Consider the following 13,739-nt stretch of genomic DNA (forward strand, 5'->3'; position numbering starts at 1 on the left):
AAGAGAACAAAAAAAATCAAATTATTAATTCTTACTAAGCTAGAAACTGAAGGAAAATTTCTTAACATGGTATTTAAAATATATATCATATAGTAACAGCAAACCTATGAAATGATGAAAGACTAAGGATACCTCTGTTGAAATTAGGAATAAGCAAAGACACCGTATCATTGAGATTTGTTCTGGAGGCTTTAACCAATGCAGTAGGACAAGAAAAAGAAATGTTAAATAAATACTAAAAAGGAAAAGACAAAATTATTATTTGCAATTATAATTATCTTACTAGAAAATCCAAAGGAATCAATTGAAAAACTATTTAAGCTAACAAGGGAGCTCAACATGGGGTAAGATAAAAGATAAATAAATAAAAATTAATAGCTTTACTATATGTCAGCAAAAATCCATTAGAATATTTCATATTAAGGAAAGATCCCATTTACATAGAAATTTAAAAGGTAAAATTCCTAAGAATAACTTAACAAAAAAATCAAGACCAATATTTTTTTTAATCTTTTAAATAAACCCAGGCATGACTGAAAGCATCAAGCAACCTGAAGCTTAAACACATGCCATAAAGGGCTTGTAGATCTGAACTTCCTTCTGTCATTAATTTTTATTCTTGAAAAATTCTCTACCTGGAAATAATGATTGTGCTTCATTAACAACCAACCCTTTCCATCTCTGGGTCATGGAGATCAATAGAATGCAATTTTAACTTTTTGCATGCTGGAAGCCAATCAAAGAATATGGTTCAGAGATTGCTGTAGCTCTGACGGACAGCATAGCCACCTAATTATTCAAAACACTTGGACTCATCTGAGAAACTTGAAGAGAAATACCACGGAATGAAAGTTTATGAATTGGAGTTTACATATAATATAAACACATTAAATATTTGTTAAATGAATAATGCTTACAAATGTCCAAAGTTGTCACATTTTTAAAATAAAATTACTTAATTCTACACAGCACCTTCATGTGCAATGTTTTACTTCATCCTCACAAAACTATAAGGTAAGTTATGCACGTGTGATTTTTAAATATTAGTATGTATGAAGCATATATCCTGTTTCATGACATACACAAGCAGTGAACTAAGTATTTTATACACAAAAACTTATTCAATGATGTCTCATGACATCATTCTGAGATTGATGCTATTTGGATATTTATTTTATGGCTAAGGAAACTAAGGATCAGATAGGTTAAAAATCTAATTACAGAACCAGTAAGTGGCAGAGCTATGATGAGCCTAGCTAATTCTGACTTCAAAACTTCACTCTAAGTCTTTATAGTATGCTTCCTCTGAGGATGACAGTATTATTGTGGCTCATCACGATCACCACCAGCAGCAGCAGCATTATTATTATTTATTGTATTAGTTTGCTCAGGCTGCCATAACAGAATAAAACAAATTTGGTGGCTTAAACAACAGAAATTTACCTTCTTACTTCTGGAGTAAGTTCTGTCCTGGAGGCTTGAAGTCCAAGATCAAAGTGCTAGCAGGGTTAGTTTCTGATGAGGCCTCTCTTCTTGGCGTGCAGACAGCTGCCTTCTGCAATTTTACATGACATATGACCCATGTAAAATTCCTTACATGGTCTTTCCTCTGTGCCTGCACACCCAGTACCTCTTCCTCTTCTTATAAGGACAGCAGTCATATTGAATAAAATCCCCACCCTGTGACCTCATTTAACCTTAATTACCTGCTTAAAGGCCCTGTCTCCAAATAAAGTCATGGTTAGAGCTTCAATCTATGAATTTCAGTCCATAATATCTATACTTAGAGATAAGAAAACTGAGGTTTAGGGAAGTTAATGGACTTGCTAAGGGTACACAGCTATAAAATAAAGGAACTTAGACTCAAACCTAGATGTATCCAAGTCTAAATCCCATGTTCTTTCTACTTCCCCACAGTAATTATTCACACTGTGGGAAGGGAAGTGCTATGTAAACAATGTAAATGAACAGATAATGCAAAACTCATTTTCATTCAGCTTTGGAACACTCAGTTTACATTTCCAAACCCCAATTTATCTTCATCATTATTTCTAAACTGCCACTAAAATGAGTTTGCATTGCCTGATAGTGCCCCCCCCGCCCCGTTACTCCCAACCTAAGAACAAAGAGAGGTAGCCCAAAACCAAATTGACATGCATTGCAAAGACAGCAGGACATCAAAAATCTACCATAGCTAACCACACACATACAAACCAGAACTGACTGTATGTACTTTGATATACTTAGTGAAAAAGGGCTATATAAATTCAAATTGCTTTCCTACCTGGATATCTAATTCAACTTCACAGGGTTCTAGGATTCAGGTACAGTGTTATTTTCCAGATACATCCATTCATTTATTTATTCAAATAGCATTTACCGAGCAGGGTCCACCAATTGGTCAATCCCAAACTAATTCATTTAGTCAATGGATGACAGTTGCTGTTCCCTTTCCCACAGACAAACCCTTTTGGTCAGGAAAGAAATTTTTGTTGGGATCTCCCTTCAATGTCTCTACCCATAGCCTTCCACTCCCAGTGCCTACACCCAAAATAAGGTAATCTAGTTCTGTAAATAGCAATGAGGTCTTGTTATTGTGTTTATTCATAGATAGAAAAATTAAGACAGAAGGGATGAAGTTAATTTCATACAACTTATAAGTATAGTGCCAGGATTAGAACCCAAGCAGCCTAGGTCTATACTTGTATCCACTATGCTGTGCTTTTTGATAAGCTGTATTTTTAATTAGTTTATCAACATAAGAAAAGAAGGAAAATTTAGGCTTGCAAAGGTTACAGACACTTACCAAAACAGGAAATTCTTAAGCTGGAAAAGTAAGGCCTGAGAAGTCAAGGCATTTGCTCAAAGCCACCCAATGAAGCAGGAGACAAATAGTACTCAGAACATGGATTCCTCCCCTTACCATCCTTGCCATGTGACCCCCTTTTCACAGCATCCAAGGGATCTAGTGTCCCCATAATCCTGGGGCCATGGGCTGGAAGGTAAGAGGAACCTAAGCCCAAGCCCACTATCCATTGTTCAAGTGAGCATGGCATCTCATCCATGTCAAGGTGAGTATAGGAAGGGCATACATATCCTGCACAGCCTCATTTTGGGCAACTGCCATTGTTGTGTGAAGACTATGAATAAAAAATAAACTCAATAGATGAATTAATGCATAATATGTAATATGTAACTAGTGTGGTCATTGAAAATGTGGCCTATGAGCAAAGACCTAACGGAGACTGCCATGCTGATATCTGAAGAACTGGCATTCTAGACAGAGAGAACAGCATGCTGCAAAGACCCCAAGACAGGTAGACATAAGGGATGTGTTAGAAGGTTACTAAACTAACCCACGCTAGAGATGATAGTGGCTAGACTGGCAGCAGTAGAGGTGATAAGTGGTTGAATTCTGGATACATTTTAAAGGCTAAGTCCATAGTATTTCCTGACAGCCTAGTTGTGGGATATGAGAGACAAAGTATTCAAGCATGACTCCACATTTTGTGCTTGAGCATATGGAAGGATGTAAATGCTATCGACTGCTAAAAGAAAGACTGTGGATAAGGTAGGTTTGGGGTGGAGGTGAAAAAGAAGATCAGGAATTCAATTTTGAACAAGCTGCATTTGAAATGTCTATCAGGTATCCAAGTAAAAAAAGTGTGCTGAGTATGCTGTAGAATGTATGAGTCTGAGACTCAGGAGAGAACTCTGGCTGAAGATATAAATTGGAAGGTCACCAGTATACAGATGGCATTTAAAGCCAGGTGACCAGCCAAACTCTCCAAGGGAATGAATGTAGATAGAAAAAAAAGGAAGACTAAGGATGAGCCCTGGGGCACTCCGATATTCAGAGGGCAGGAAGAAGAGAAATCAGGAAGGGAGATTTGGAAGTAACAACCAGTGAAGTAAGAGGAAAGCCAAGAAAATGTGTGATGTTCTGGAAGCCAAGGGAAGAAAACATTAAGAAGAAGAAAGTGTTCAGTATTCATCATAAGCTGCTGATAGGTCAGATAACATGAGTTCTGAAAAACAACCACTAAATTAAGCAGTATGGAAGTCACTTGATAACCTTAACAGAAACCATTTTGATGAGAGATATGGAGACAAAAGCTTGAGTGGGGTGAGTTTAAGAGAGAAAAGGAAGTAAGAAAATTAAGACAGTATTGGAGAACAAAGAAATGGAGTCACAAATGGCATAAAAGGTAGAATCAAGAGATGTGAAAAATAACCATATATTTAAATGCTGATGGGAATGATCCATTAAAGAGGAAGATATTGAGGCAGCAGGAGAGAAAGGGAAGAATTGCTAAAATAATGTCCATGAGTAGGCACAATGTCAGGATTTAGGGCACAAGAACTTAGCTTTAGATAGATGCATGAGTAATTCATTTATTACCACAGGCCCAAAACAGTATATGGGTGCAGATGTTTGTGGATAGGGTAACATAAAGGTGCTTCGGAGGGGGACTGTCAATAAAGAAAGACTAGTGAAGGAGGCAGGGCCAGACCATGAAGGACCATATAAATTGCCATAAGTGGTCCAGACTTCATTCTGAGTGCAATATATAGCTACATTAAACTTTTAGGCAGACTTTCACATTATAAAATTTATTCACAGAAATATGTAAGATAGACTTGAGGTGCACAAAGGAACCTAAGACAGGGAGATCAGTTAGGAAGATGTTGAAGATGTCTACATAACAGAAGAAGATGATTTAACATGAATAATGGCAATAGGGATAAAAGAAGTTGACAAATTTGAAATTTTTGAAGCAATGGACCCCAAAGGACCTGATGATCAACTGAATATGATGGAAGAGGGGTGGGAGTCAAAAAATGACCTCAGCTTCCCGGCTCAGGCACCTGGAAGATAAACATGTCATTCACTGAGCTAAGGTACTTAAGAGGAAGAACATGATTGGGGCAGAAGATAAATAGTTGGTTTCTGGACCTCTATAGGGTACCCACAGTGAGGATATCTCCAAGGTTATAGATTATGTAGAAGAGGAGCTAAAGAAAGAGCTCTGAGTTGGAGCTAAAGCCCTAGGAGTCATTCTTGATAGTTACTGCTGTAACATGGACAGGGAGGGTCTAAGGAATTCATGTGTATAGTATATAGGGCTGTCTGCTCCTACACTTAATGATCCAGACTCTGCTTTCACAGGACTCCTCCCTTTGACTTTAGTTGTCCCCCTGATGTCAACAGAACTTGCTTTTTCTTTTTTTTTTTAAGATTTTGTTTATTTGTCAGAGAGAGAGAGCACAAGCAGGGGGAGCAGCAGACAGAGGGAGAAGCAGGCTCCCCGCTGAGAAAGGAGCTGGATGCAGGATTCAATCCCAGGACCCTGGGATCATGACCTGAGTCAAAGGCAAATGCTCAACTGATTGAGCCACCCAGGCGTCCCTGACCTTGCTTTTAGTCTGCCTTCATTTTACATTTATTATATCTATATAAAGGCATGAAAGTAGATAGTCCTGCAGAACAAAATAATGGACCTTTGTCACAGCAACTCAGAGACATTTTCTATTTTCAATTTTATGGATATATTCGTGCTAGTTGAGGTTTTAGATAAAAGGATACTATTATAAAATTCATTCTAGTTCTTAACTATAAACAACTTTATCATGTGCTAGTATAAGTGATAGAAGCATTGTTTGTCTTCATCTATAAGATTAGCAAAAAGCTAATTCTCTAAAGCAGTGTTTCCTAAAATGTGGACACATATCCCTCCCTATGCCCTCAAGATGCTTTTAGGTGGTATGGGATGTGATTTTAGATGGTACATGAACATAGTACTAAATAACACTGACTCTCATTATAAGTTCATTTCATTTCCATTTTCTTTCAATTCTTCTGACCAAGCCAGTACAAAGAGAAAGATACATTTTGATGTTAGCTTGTCCTTAATTCCCACTAATATCCATTATAACAGAGCTAAAGCAAGCCCTGGGTTCAGAGTGTCCACAAACCAGTTTCCAGTTAAAATTCAATAACATTGTTTTATTTTCATTGTATTTCTTTTTTATGCTTAAATTCTATTTATGGCAAACAGTTTCCATTTATATTATGGATACCAAATGTCCTCCTAAAATAGATTAGGTATTTTATTTTATTTTTTTTATTATGTTATGTTAGTCACCATACAGTACCATCATTAGTTTTTGATGTAGTGTTCCATGATTCGTTGTTTGCTTATAACACCCAGTGCTCCATGCAATACGTGACCTCCTTATTAAGTATTTTAAGGTGAATTAATTTCAAGAACGATATTAAGTAAAATATGGTTCTTGAATATGTCCAAAACACATGAAGATGATAGTGTTAAAAGATAATTTCCACCAACAAAAGCAAAATTATAAGTTATACACATATAAAACAACACGTTAAAGATTTCATTTATTATTCAATTCATTAAATGAAGGAACCAAGCAGATGATACAACCAGTTCAAATGTTGAAGCACAAATCCGTGTTATTTTTTTTAAAGATATATTTATTTGAGAGAGAGAGGGACAGCAAGGGGGAGAGGCAGATGGAGAGGGAGGAAATCTCAAGCAGACTCCCCACTGAGCACGGAGCCTGATGTGAGACTTGACTCCACGACCCTGAGATCATGACTTGAGCTGAAATCAAGGGTCAGACACAACCAACTGAGCCACCCCACAATTTTGTGTTATTTAAAAGAATATGAAAATGGACAGAAAATAACTGGTTGCCCACTGGACAGAACTCAATTGCATAGTCATTTGCATATCAAGAAACAAGAATTATTTTTGCTTTGCTATCTGTTATCTATACTTTACAGAGTAATAAAACCTTTCAAGGGCAATGGAAGGTGAGAATCCAACAGCCTAGAAGGGCATGCCCTAAACAATGCATAGTTTTCCACTGACTAATGGTCCAAGACAATCTATAGTCCAAGTCCTAAGGAGGCAGCATTGAATAGATAAAAGGTACACAGTCATGGAAGTCTGGAATTTTGGAGTCTTTTTTTTTTAAGACTTTATTTATTTATTTCACAGAGATACAGCGAGATAGGGAACACAAGCAGGGGGAGTAGGAGAGGGAGAAGCAGGCTTCCAGCTGAGCAGGGAGCCTGACATGGGGCTAGATCTCAGGACCCTGGGATCATGACCCTAGCCAAAGGTGGATGCTTAACGACTGAGCCACCCAGGTGCCCCTGGAAATTTGGAGTCTGAATCCTGCAACTGTGTGAGCTTGGGCAAGGAATTTCTCACTTTTGGCCTCAGCTTATTTAACTATAAATGAAGGACCAGGACTTGATATTTCCCAAGGGTCCTACATGTTAGGAAATTCTCAGGTTCATGATACTTAAACTCCCAGAACTTCAGGGGCATAAAAGTGGAATTTTAAAACAGTACTTCTTATTTGTAGGGTTATCAACCTGGAATTGGCCTGCTCACCAACCTTCCTACTCAGATCAGAAGTGTAGTCAATAGGCAAGTAACATTAATGCCTTTGTTACAAAGAGTGTGTCTTTGTGTTCATCTTGTAATTAAGACTTTGCTGAAATCCAACAAATATACTTCATTTATCATCATTATTACTATCATTAATAACCAGAGTAGATGTCCCAACTTCCATGGCTACCACATCACATCATTAACTTACTTCTCCCTGAACTAGTTGTAGATCCCACTCCTGCTTAGACAGTTCTTGTGCCATGGGAAGCTTTAACATAGTTATTTTAAAAGTAATTTGATATGAGAATTTCAGAGATGCACAGTTCAATTTTATACCCCCTTTTGAGCTTTTCTGGACCACCATTTTGCTTTGAGTTCCTCAAAGGACAGTGGATGGAGACAAGGGCAGAGGTTAAGAGAACTGCACTCCATGACCTTACACCAGGAAAGAACTCAGGGGGCAGCAAATTCTGCCTTGTTCTCCTCACACACTACTCCTGTATCATTGTGGTATCCTGGCAGATTTGGGATGAAAAACTAAGAGGGTGGGCTTTGGTGCCAACAAGTCTTGGATCTGCCACTTAACTCAAACAAGCAGATTCATTTCTCTGAACTCTGGTTTCTTGAGCTGTTAAAAGAAATTATAATTGAAACACAGGGTTCTTATGAGGCTGAAAATCAGGCACATAAAACACTTAGCATGATGCCAGTAAGCACTTAATAAATGTTACCTGTTGTTGTAGTTGTGGTACTTGCCATGTCCTGACCTCAGTGCACTTGGAACGGGAAATCAGAAGTGACCACAAAAATAAGCATTCTTTCATCCAGTCGTTCAACAGTCATTTTTCTCCCCTACCCATTTTGATTATTTCCTATCATAAAAATTGGGTGTAATGCAAGTTTATTAATATTTGCAGTCAGTGTTGGAAAGTATATACACAAAGTATTAGGAGTAATTTCTGAAGTGTGGGATTAAGAAAATTTCATTTTAGACTTGCAACACTATGGGATTTTATTAAATAACAAATATATATCATTATTATAAATTTTCTTAAAGATTTCCATTTTGAAAAAATAGAAATGCAAGTCTCATGAGTACATGACAACTTGCAAAGACAGAAAAAGAGAGAAGACTCATCCTCCTGTTACGCTAGCTATCATTGTTCTAATTCCTCTGAAAACCAGGAACATTCGACTCCTGCAGAATGTTAATAAAAGATCCTGAATACAAGTGTAACAGCACTGGAAAGCTGGAATTTTTAAAATCTGGAAAGTCACGGATCCCACTAAGTATCTGAGGAAAGCTGTGGACCTTCCTCTAAGGAACAGTGAATACACAAAATACCTGCATACAATTACAGGGCAGTCCTAAACCTCCTGAGATTTCTCAAGGTAAAACAAACCCTCATATTAATGTCCATGGTATACCATTTACAAGATCCTTCATCTATCTATTTGTTTGATTAAAAGCATACCAAGGTCCCATGACCAAAAATATCTTCCCCAGAGGCCTGATTCTGACACCTAATATCTTACTATTAGGAATTTCTTTGAATCAAGGCATTATTACTTATAAAAACCACAAGAGATCTATAAAACCCCAAGACGTTTAACATGTTAAGGTTGCAATATTCATCCATTTTCCCACAAATATTTATTGAGCACATACTATATCCCAGGTGACAGGAGAAACATAGTTCTCGTTGAACTCAGTCTATTGTTTTGAAGATAGGCAGAGAGCTGGACAATAAACATGTAAACAAACCAATTAGTCCTGTAACTAATTAGTGTTAATGATGAGTACTATGAAGAAAAGAAAACAAAGTAATAGAGTAGAAAGGCTTGGGGGAGGACAACTTTACATAGGGTGCTCAAGGAGGATTTCTGCAGACCTGCCTGATGAGAACAAGCAAGTACAATGAGTACATCCCAAAGGACTTTTTGGTTTTGCTCACTTGGTGTTTATTCCACTCCCCAGCCCTTTGGGACCGGTTCTGCTATTGTCAGAATGGTTCGTTAAATTTTGTGATAGAAGCAGGGGAGGTGATGAACAAAGGACACAAAAGCTAGCACGGGAGGTGGAGTTTTCCCGGGAATTTTATAAAAATTGTAGAGAGGGAGAAGCCACAATATCTGAGGAGATTAGATGATTAGATGAGAGGAATATTTTTAAAAGAGCTTTTGTGGCATTTGTATCCCTTCTTAATGTTTGAGCAATTTAAATAAAGAACTTGAGTTGTTTGATATTAACATTTTTTTAAACTAAGTTCTTTGGGGCGCCTGGGTGGCTCAGTCGTTAAGCGTCTGCCTTCAGCTCGGGTCATGATCCCAGGGTCCTGAGATCGAGTCCCACATCAGGCTCCCTGCTCGGCGGGAAGGCTGCTTCTCCCTCTCCCACTCCCCCTGCTTGTGTTCCTGCTCTCTCTGTCTCTCTCTGTCAAATAAATAAATAAAATCTTTAAAAAAAAAATTTAAAAAATAAATAAACTAAGTTCTTTGACTTCAACTCAGCTCTGAGACTGGACTATGAGGGTCTTGTCATAAGGAGGGTTACATACTCATCCACAAATATGTATGTGTATACATGCCCAAATAGCAAAAGCTCAACAACCCTGTTTCTCCCACCCCTTGGTAACAAGGTTGTAGTGATCAGCTTCAGTGTCAACCTTGTCTAGGCATGTCAGAAGGAAAGAGACTGGAATTTTTTAAAGGTCATTGACCTGGTTTACACTACAGTTCAAACCATGAATTCTATACTATAAATCATTATTATTAAAAGCAGCTGGGGTATAGGGAAAAGGTCTTGGATTTATGAGCAGGAAATGTGGGCTGAAGTGCTATTCCATAGCTCACTAGCCGAGTGATCTTCGTACATTCCTTAACATTCCTTTAATATCTGTAAAAGGGGCATAATAGTACTTACTTTACTAGGTTAGCACAAAACTGTGAATTCCTTGAATATATGGACTTATACATGGAGAATATTCCTTACTCATTTGTGTATTGTTAAGATAGCTCATTGGTGGCAAATACACAGCCCTAATGCTGCAACTCCCTACCCATGGAAAACAAAGCTAATAAATAATAGTAGTTTGTTCCATTAAATCTGGCACATAAAGGTACCAAATAAATGTTGAGTGAATGAATGAATTGACTGTTCTAAGCACTCACTACCAACTGATCAGAGCTGGCTCTTGAGATGAAGCACAATTGCTATCCCTGGTCCTAGGCTTTATTTCAGCATTATCACAATGTGATGTGCCCATGCCTTCTAGACCATGGATCCACCAACTATTTTTGCAAATAAAAATGTTTTGGAACACACAACATTCACTGTTTATATATTGTCTATGGCTGCTTTCACATTACAATGACAGAATTTAGTAGTTGTAATAGAGACTTTATGACACACAATGCCTAAAACATTTACTATTGAGGTTTTTACAAAAAAAAAAAATCAAAAAAAAAAAAAAAACGAATTCTGCTCCAGATCATGACCTCCTTGAAGACAGAGGCTGTGGGCTTCATCATCTTATCCCTAGCACCTTTTGAAAAGCAGGCACTTGATAAATGTTAATTGAATTAACATATGTTGGGTATTCCAAGAAGAATGTTGGTTGACCTGAAATTATGAGTCCACTAGAATAGCCATTCCATTTCTCATCAAGACTCTCAGGTGGTGAAAACAAAACAGTCTACTTTCATTAGGAGAAGGGCTATGGCAAGCAGCTGAGACACAAAGACAAACTGCATTGTCATGGTCAAGAGCACAGGGAGTGATGGTGGAATTGAAGGTGACAGGAGACGAGACCAAGAGCAGAAGAGCATGGAGAAAACATGAAGGAGAAAGTCCAAAGTCAAACATGGTCTCCCACCTACTTCGCTGAAAACCAATACTGCCTAATAAATGTAATTTAGTGAAGAACCTTAAAGTGTTGTTTGTGGGCAACTTACATCAGATTCACCTGAGGAGTGTGTTAACAAAATTTTCTAGGAAGCATCCCAGACTTAAGAAGTCATTAATTTTACGGGTGGGGTCAAAGAATCAGCATTAAGAAACTCCTCAAGTGCTTTTTATACCCACTGATTTTTAGAACCACTGACCTAGAGAATATGCTCTTTTCCCAAGTGAGAATTCCTAATAAATAGTTATCTCAGATGGCTCCCTTTTCACACATATCTCATTTAAAGACTTTAAGATCAATTCTTACTGAAGATTTGAGTACTGTCTGTTGAGAGATATTTTGCTGTGTCTGCACAATGCCAAATGCCTGGTCTACCCAACCAAAACTGTGGGATAAATCTGTGCTTCAATGAACTGGACAGTCAAAAACTGATTGATGATCCAAGAGTTTCATGGAAAGATAGGCCCAGAGAGAGACAAGGACAGTGGAGGGGGAATACACGACAGAATAACTACATCTTATTGGAAAGTATCTTTACCCCAAAATAACCAAGATAAATGATTTGTGACTGTGACATAGGACAAAGAATTTCATATAACAAAGTTGACTACGGAAAAAATGCAGCCAGTACAGTAAATCACTCTGTGGGGAAAAACAAAAAGGAAACAGTTCAGAATAAGTGCCTCTAGAGATAAAAATCACCTCTCTGAGATATTTTTGTAAAAAAAAAAAGTCCTTAGAAATATTAAAAAATAATTTATAGTAGAAAAAAGCTATTATAAACTAAATGGCCTTCCTACATGATAGCAAAGTATATATTTAACATGGGCTCATTATACCTTATTTACTATGAATTCTAACTAGGTTTTTATTTGCTGCCAAGGTTTGGCACCAAGAGTGTTAACTCTAGCCAACCCTTTCTTCTCAAGGCTATAAACATCTATGAAAGGGGTTAAGAAATGAAGATAGACTCCTCCCCCCCACCTCTGGGACTCATTTCCTGACTTCTCAATAGCAGTCATTCATTATTTGTGTACCTGGGAAACTCAAGCTACCTGCCAACTAGTCCCACTCAGATTCTGGAATCAGAATTCAGAAAGAGCATATATTCCAAACAATTATTTTTTTTTTTAAAGAACTGCAAATGAGTAAAATGATATTGGGAAAACTGGGAATAATCATCTGGAAAAATAAATGATGTTTGATTCCTAAATCATTCCCTACACAAAAGGCATTGCAGATAAGCCAAAGATTAAAGTGCAAAATATGAAACCATAAAGGTTCTAAAATAAAACTCTGAGGGAAATGTTATAATCTTATAACAAGGAAAGCATTTCTGTATTTAACATAAAATTCAGGTGCCAAAATGAATTATAGGTGAATTTTACTCCACAAAATTCTACATGAAAGAAAATAGAAAAAAAAAAAAAGCCAAAGATACATAACAAACTAGAGAAAAGCTAGGTTGCAATGCATATTGTAGACCAAAGGCTATGTTCATTAAAATACAAAGAGCCAGGTGCCTGGGTGGCTCAGATGGTTGAGTGGCTGCCTTCCGCTCAGGTCATGATCCCAGGGTCCTGGGATCGAGTCCCGCATCGGGTTCCCTGCTCCTTGGGGAACCTGCTTCTCCCTCTGTCTCTTTCTCTCTCATGAATAAATAAATAAAATTAAAAAAAAATACAAAGAGCCATTAGAAATCAATAAGAAAAATCCAACTACCAAAAGAAAAATACGCAAGGACATATACACTTCATAGAAAATTAGATAAAATGACTTATAAACATATTAAACACACACAACTTCCTCACAATAAGAGAAATGAACATTAAAAATTATACTGAGATATCATCTTTGACCTATCAGATTAACAAAGGTAAAAAAAAAATTACAGCAATTTGCTTTGAAGGTAAGAAACAGACACATTTATCTTATCAACCTGGTTGATAGGGTGTGAATTGATTTAACCTCTGAGAAAGGTAATTTAGTCATGTTTATCAAAATTAAAATGCATATATCCTTTAACTCAACAACTAAAGTTCTAGTGATTTATCCTGAAATTTATCTAAACCTGAATACAACACATGGGATTGTTATTCTATCATTATTTATATTAGCAAAAGATTGAAACATCCTAAACGTCCATCAACGGAGAGCTGGTAAAAGAAATTATGGTAAATACATAAAGCATAATATAGTTAAGGTTAAAATTAAAGAGAGAGCTCTGTATAATTATGTGAAAGAAGTTAAAAATATAAATAAAAGGTGCAGCAAAATATACTGTTTTTTTAAAGATTTTATTTATTTATTTGAGAGAGAGAGCATGAGAGGGAAGAGGGTCAGAGGGAGAAGCAGACTCCCCACCGAGCAGGGAACCCGATGTGGGACTCAATCCCGGGACTTC

The sequence above is a fragment of the Eumetopias jubatus genome, unplaced genomic scaffold (genome assembly GCF_037043125.1).
Source record: "Eumetopias jubatus isolate StellerSeaLion01/CBP00866 unplaced genomic scaffold, mEumJub1_p1.0 scaffold_5, whole genome shotgun sequence".
Classification (NCBI taxonomy): domain Eukaryota; kingdom Metazoa; phylum Chordata; class Mammalia; order Carnivora; family Otariidae; genus Eumetopias; species Eumetopias jubatus.